This window comes from Ostrinia nubilalis, chromosome 7, assembly GCF_963855985.1.
Source record: "Ostrinia nubilalis chromosome 7, ilOstNubi1.1, whole genome shotgun sequence".
Taxonomy (NCBI): domain Eukaryota; kingdom Metazoa; phylum Arthropoda; class Insecta; order Lepidoptera; family Crambidae; genus Ostrinia; species Ostrinia nubilalis.
Window position 1 is genome coordinate 12,481,241 of NC_087094.1, and position 8,345 is coordinate 12,489,585.

Below are 8,345 nucleotides of genomic sequence, written 5' to 3' on the forward strand. Positions count from 1 at the left end.
TGGGCACAGCCACCATTTGCAAAGTGAGAGCTAAGTGGTCGGTGGCGGCGGCGTTTTAGTGGAACGGCTGTGTTCCAAATCACGCTCGATTTTTTAAAGGCTCATCAGTCAGCCGTTTTTATCATCAGCCTATGGATCTTATCAATAGATCATAATTAAAACAAGCAAATTAGGGTTGTGGGCATGCCCACAGTGCCCACAACGGTGGATCCGCGCCTGTGCTTGTGAAAGCAATGATGACAGCAGCGACGTCATAATGTAAACAGTTTACATTGCTTGCATAGTACTAAAGATTATTCGAACGTTAAATACTAATACCAGAGTGGATAATGAGCACATATTTTGATTTCTTTGTGTGTGTGAATTTCTAATGCGACACTGAGTTTCGAACTCAGCGCATTACTTAGCATCTCTCTCTATGGAAGCAAGTTATTTCCAAAATAACATTCTACACCTTTTTAACCTAGTCAGGTAATAATTTTATTAAAATACGAAGCACTTCATCTACACTGGTCATCACAAAAATCGGCCCACCTACGTTTTACAGGAAAACTCGTTTCTACTGACACAATCATGGTTCCCCAACAATATTGGTGTTATTTGAAAGCCCAATAAATATCCTTAAAGAAAAACTCATTTAATTTCCTAATAAACGATTAACATATACAATAAATGTGACTTGAAAAACTTGAAAAAAGACCTCACTTTGGGCTCACTTTTGGGATCAATTAGACCAGTTTTTATGGTTATAAAACCAAATAATAATCTCACGTGTCCTCTTTAGATGATGGATAGCGATTAATCCTAACTTAACAGTTTTATAGCCATAAAAGTTGGCTCAAGCGTAACTACCTATTTTTTGAAGAAGTGACTCTGGATTCTTCTACAGACACATTTTTGGGGTTAAATCCTTTCCTTTAATGAAATGAAGTTTAGAACTAGGCTTTTAAATAGTAATATAGTATAGTAATATTGGTGGGAAGTGGGGATGCATACGTTTGAAAGTGCTTGTCGCGGGTGGGTCGATTTTTATGATGACTAGTGTATTAATAGGATATAAAATATGTTTTAGAAGTTAATAAATTAATTATGCATAAAATATAAATGTTACGGTAAATATGATAAATGCGAAAATTATGAATAATCGCCGGTTATTATGAATAATTACCTCATGATTTGGTAAATGTGATTAATATGAGATCATTTATGTGTGTATAAATCTAAATAGGCGGCTTAGGGGTGGCCCAAGGGCCACCCCCGCCGCTCCTTAACTTATTTTTCACTTTAAATCAAAACAATGTTTTATAGGCATTATGGGAAAGTAACGTTACGCAAAAAACAGTCCAAACTCACTATGCCAAATTATATTAATAAATGATATCAAAATGTTCAAAATGTGAGGCTGTACATGAGCGCTGTACACGATCCAGTGTTCTCTTTTATGATATTTGTTAGTATTAAGATTACATGATAAAATAATCACTGATAAATGTCATGTGATGATTTTTATCACTTTTATACTAACCAGCGATTATTCATAATTTTCAATTTATCACATTAACCGTAACAGATAAGTATACCACTTACATACTTTTTTTTATAATTTATTTATTTAAATAAATACATACATAATACACATAGTTACACCCAGACCCGTCAAAAAAATTCATCCTTTCAGTTTCTGCTCGGCCGGGAATCGAACCCGGGACCTCTCGGCATATTAGTCCGTTTCCAACCACTACACCAAACGGCCGACTTGAAACAGGGACCTCTCGGCATAGTATCAAATGTATTTGGTCGCCGTATAAATCACCGTTTCACGACACGAACGCACGTAAACGTCATGGCGGGAAAAGTGACACAGGTCCTGCCTTGACGGGCGCTCGCGCCATACTAATCGATGTCGGCTTGCGTATTGTAATTTATACTGATATTCACATCAATATTTTGACAAAGTGGTTACTAATATTTAAACAATAACTGTAGAAATCTATTCTACAATGCATATTCTTTATTTTGGGATACTTTTATTGCAGTTATTGCTGTGTTTTTAAACCAAAAACCACGATCAAAATGTGACGTTAATCTTCAAATTTGCCAAATTATTTTTAAATTTTACTCAATAATGGTAGTGAAATTCAAGAATCCATTTCATTAATGGACAACAAGAATATATGTCCGATGATTATTATATATTTTTAAGCTTATTATATGAGCATAAATAATAGATACAGGACTTTGAAATTGAGTCTGCGGCAATTTTTCCGTAAAATAGTTGTGGGAGAATGTGCGTTCCCTTCGAGAGGCCACTGTGGAAAACGAAGGTTTCGTATACATAAAGATTTAGCAGAACCTCTAAAACAAATGTAGCCAGAATGATAAATTTGTAGGTGTTGTAAGTTGGACGCTACAACCCGCCGAATGTGGTCCCTCAGATGAACTATGTCAAATACCAAATTACTGAATCTGACCAAATAAGATGATTTTGATGAATGGTAATATTTAGGAGGTAAATCGTAGGGCTACATACGAAAATAAGAGCTCTGGATAGTTACTGCAAATAAAGAAAATCCAATCAGACGATGGGCCCTCAGTTCACCAGTGCACAAAATTTACTTTAATGCTACAAATTGGAACTTGAGACTAAGTTTCTTTGGTAAGGTTTTAATTTTAGCAGAAGTAGCCACAATGCTACCCTGAGAGTACAGGGTTTATATATTCTACTAGTAGGTACAGAATAAAAGCTCTAGTAAAGTGAGCCCTCGGAACACACGCTAAAAACCAATTCCATGATAAATATCTCGCCCAACTCATTGTTTGATAAAAATAGTTTACACCATTTTATGTACAAAATTTGCAGTTTAAAATTGTATTCAAATATTTTTGCTGTATAAAGTATTTAAAGAAATATCTTGCTTCTTAAATTCTCCGTAATAATTTTGTGTATGTTAACCACATTGTCGATTTTTTTAGGAAACTCAAAACTAAAGTAACTATAAGTAGGTATTCTGTACTATTGCCTAAGAGGTATTTTAAGAAAAAACCGAGTCTATTGATTTTATTTTAATTAAATAGGTACGACGTAAAAATAATTTTATTTAAAGTACCTACGCATTGTGTGATACGGAATAGATTTAGAGCTGTGATACAACAAAATCGATTAATGCCGCGATTCATTAATCAATAGCAGTGAATCATTCGTTCGTTTCAGCCAAAAGAAATCCACTGCTGGTCAAAGGCCTCCCCCAAAGATTTCCACAATGGCCGGTCCTGTGCCGCTCGCATCCAGGTACCTCCCGCGACCTTCACCAAATCGTCGGTCCACACCACGTCTTCCGGCTCGTCGTCGCCACTTAAGAACGAGCTATGTGCCTAGCCCAAGCTGCTACTTGATTTTAGCGATGCTGCGGGCTATGTCAGTCACTTTGGTTCTCCTACGAAACTCCTAATTTCTGATTCGATCACGTAGGGAAACTCCGAGCATAGCTCGCTCCATGGCCCTTTGGGTGACCTTGAGCCTTCATGAGGCCCATAGTAAGCGACCACGTCTCAGATCCGTTTACCATCACTAGCAACACACACTGGTCAGTCTTAAATAAATAAAATAAAATAAAAAGTATTTAATTCATAATAATAAGTTCAGCGCACAGCACAGTTCTTAAGACACTGCGGTATTTCGGACGTGAGAATATCGCGAAGCTTCCCGCGGCGCGGACGCTGCCCAGCCGAGTTGAATTCGACGATTGAGTAAAAATCGCCCTGTATACATGGTGATTTTGTTATCAGTATACTTTTTTTATTATGCTCTATCTATAGAAATGTTTAACAGTACTACTTTATCTTGAATTTTTTTAATCGTGGTATAGGTTGTGTAGGGACACTTTTTCTAGTTATCTATTAATTTTCTGATGTGTGGTTACCCTAATACGAATATTTTGTTCACACATAAATGAGTCCGTTTAATTTCAAGAAAAGAAATATTTACACACCACACAGATACTTAAGTTTGTACTACGAAATGACTACGTTTTTATATTATTATGTGTAAATTAATACACCTTCCACCTTGTCTCTAAATATGATAACTATTTTCTGAAACGTGTGGCCCGAGGGCTCACTTTACTAGAGCTTTTATTCTGTACTAGTAGAATATATAAACCCTGTAATCTCAGGGTAGCATTGTGGCTACTTCTGCTAAAATTAAAACCTTACCAAAGAAACTTAGTCTCAAGTTCCAATTTGTAGCATTAAAGTAAATTTTGTGCACTGGTGAACTGAGGGCCCATCGTCTGATTGGATTTTCTTTATTTGCAGTAACTATCCAGAGCTCTTATTTTCGTATGTAGCCCTACGATTTACCTCCTAAATATTACCATTCATCAAAATCATCTTATTTGGTCAGATTCAGTAATTTGGTATTTGACATAGTTCATCTGAGGGACCACATTCGGCGGGTTGTAGCGTCCAACTTACAACACCTACAAATTTATCGTTCTGGCTACATTTGTTTTAGAGGTTCTGCTAAATCTTTATGTATACGAAACCTTCGTTTTCCACAGTGGCCTCTCGAAGGGAACGCACATGTGGGAGATGGGGCACTGAGAATTAAGCAAAAGAGTTTTAGTAAATCCGTTTCATTAATGGTCAACACTAAGGATTGACCTATCTTTCGCAGTTATTCAATAATATCTGGGTGTTGCTTAAGATAGTAATTCATGCTTCCAAAATCTTAGAAATTCGCACGAAAATGTAAAATGGCTCTTAATATTATTATGGTTATTATTCAATAAGTATAGGAAATTGCTACTAAATTATTTTTTGATATTAACATAACCATTGCTGCTATAAACTTGTATCACATTAACATAAAAGGAGGAATACTTAAAATTTCCAAAATTCAAACTTAACTTATCCACCTTTTAACCCACTTTATACTACCGTCGTTTTAAAACAACACATAGAAACAAAAAATATTGAAGAATATGTAGGTACTTTTGTTTTTATTTATTTATGTTACTTGACAGGTAAAGGCTTTATCAACTTAGTCTATGTGGCGAATCTTAATAATTCATTAGGTTCTAATTAATATTTACAAGTTTATTTAGCCATTTTCAACGATGAGTTTTTCAAGATAAGTAATAATAATAAGTTGCACAATTAATGAGATAGTTTATATAAATCGTGATGTTAGTATCATAAACTACATATCGATGCCTCCTAAGTAAACTATCGTATGTCTTAAAACCAAACTTTACAGTAGAGCCATTTAAAGATATTTATGTGTGCAATTTTCCCATCTTTTGAGCTAGGGATACGATTTTTTCAAAACTTATAATCAATTTAAGGTGTATTCTCATACAATAACATTTATTTGTAAATATATTGTAGTTTTGGAGATATTGTTGTTACGGTGTTTTACGGCGGATAAAATTAGTCATAGAAATCGTAACATAACTATACAATTATTTACTTTGTCAAGCTGTAGGTAAAATATATAGTAAGAGTCACATACTCCATTGTACGGGAACATAATCATTTATACTGTCGAAGGTATGTTACATATTTATTAATTTTTCATTGTAAATTCATGCTAAAACTAAATTATTCAATTAGGTACTCATCTATTTCGGACAAAAGGATTCACAAAATCAATTTGAACACAATGAAAGTCTTGAAATGAAACCTCTGTTTTAAATACCATATTTATTAATTTGTACCAAAGAATCACGTTATAACAGTCTTTCTTTCTTATGAAAATATAATTAAAATAGTTTTAAATTAACATAGAATGTGAAGTTATTACAAATAATTAAATCAAAAGTAATTAACTGACAAGATCAAATATATTTTTTTTGTTTTCTAATAAACATTGATTATTTTTGAAACATAGCAATTACGATTAAATTAAAAAGTTTTATTTATAAAGTGATAAAAGGAATATTTATCTTCTTTATTAACCTTAAAATAAGCAAAATCTATTCTTAATTGATAAAATCAATTAACAAAGTTACATCGTTATTGTTCTTACTTTAAAAAAAAGTATTTAATCTTATTAGAGCCTCTAATATTATTCAAAAATTGTACATAAGGAATCTATATAATAGGTAACATGAATAATAATTAATGATAATTCAGTAAATTGTGTTTTTTTTTCTGAAATCAATTAAGTTTAAGTTATGAGTTATTTTTTTCTACTGGACTTTTAAAGATATTTATTTTATTTAGTTACATTTTATGTATTTTTATAAGTAATCAATAATAGGTAAAAAACTTTATAACCAAGAAAAGTTAATCTGAATCAGTCTCAGCATTATGATTAGAAGAATCTACAAGAAGATTGTGATAGAATTGGTGATGCACCGCTGGAATGACACCTCTAGTACAAAGGCTTACCAAGTATTTTTTTTAACTTTGGTTATAGTAGCACATGGTTAAAAAGGGGGCAAACATCAGAGTAATCTTGCTGTCGTCGTCTCGTGTTAGTTTTAGTAACAACAGTCATAAATATTGAGACTCATCCAAATGATATTTATAATGGAGTTTATTTGGCTCAGAAGGAAGCACCTTGACTTCTTTTATTTTCATCCATTGCACAACAGCGTTCAAGTTCTTGGTCCAATTTTTACAGCCTAAGGTTGACTTAAAATCCAAAAATTTGGTATGATCCAACTCGATTACAGTACATGGTTGTAGTTTCATGCTTTGATTGAAAGATGTGCCAAAAATAAATGTATTTATACTCCTTTAGAATGGTTTTCATTGGTACGATGGGCTAAACAAGATGGGAAACCATATACTGTAATCGAGTTGCATCATACCAAATTTTTGGATTTTGAGTCAATCTTAGGCTGTAAAAATTGGACTAAGAACTTGAACGGTGATGTTGTGTTCAAATAAACTCCATTATAAATATCATTTGGATGAGTCTCAATATATGACTGTTGTTACTAAAACTAACAACACGAGACGACGACAGCAAGATTACTCTGATGTTTGCTTCCTTTTTAACCATAAAAATATGCTACCTATAAGCAAAGTTAAAAAAAATACTTGGTAAGCCTTTGTACTAGAGGTGTCATTCCAGCGGTGCATCACCAATTCTATCACAATCTTCTTGTAGATTCTTTTAATCATAATGCTGAGAGTGATTCAGATTTACTTACTTTTTTTAGTTATAAAGCTTTTTACCTATTATTGATTACTTATAAAAATACATAAAAATGACACTAATTAAAGAAATTTAGTTTGTCACAGATCGTCATAAATTATAGCCTATATGTTATGTTATTCTGGGTTATAAACAAAAATACTGTAAAGTTTCATCAAAATCTGTTCGGTAGTTTTTGCGCGAAAGAGTTACAAATTTCCAGACATCCGGGATAGGGTGTCTGGATATCATCCAGACACCCTAACTTTCGCATTTATAATATTAGTAGGATCGAAGTACCTTCATCACTAAGTAAATCACTGGAGATCAAATTAGAAAATGCTTGGATTTCTTTTAAATCAGCTCCTTCAGGCAATGGCGAATCTGAAAATATTAAAAAAACACAAACATAAAATATAATTTAACTTCACAACGAAGACGAAAAAATCGTAATTAAACGTTACAATAGGAATAAATACTCAATTTACCAACGTAAACAATATTAAATTGCACATACAATATCAAACGTACGAAAACAAACCACGTTAATAATCGTATGTATTACATACGATAAAAAATAAATTTAATTGACAACGTTTATCATGGTATGTAAAACATGCGATATTTTGTTAGCTTAAAAAAGAAACGTAAAGAATCGTATGTGTTAATTACTATAGTTTTGAATAGCTAGTAACAAAATATAAGGCAATTTTCAACACCAAAAGGAAAACTGTAATTACTACTTACCTAATAGTATGCGCTCGCTAGCGGTGAACCAAACCGCTTCTCCCCTGTAGACGATCGCACAGGACATTACGATAGTATACGTTGCGATCGTGGATTACATACGATTGAATACGTGTGAAAAATCTTTTATTTTAAATGATATTGCAATTTTTGTTCGCGGGTTCGATAATACGTATTTTAGTAATTATAAAATGCTTATAAAGTCAAAATTGATATTTTGTGGCTTACGATTATTTACTTAGGAGGCATCGATATAAACATCAAATCACACTGATTCAGAACCTTTGGTAAGAAGTTATAACGAAAAATAACTGGTGTTGTTTATAAACGCCAGCAGTAAAATGTACTACTTTATCTTTCAAGAAATTATTATTTTATTTTTTATTGTAGGACACATTATCGGGTCTGAAGCTTCATGAAAACGTCGACGAGCTGGAAAATGACGATAATT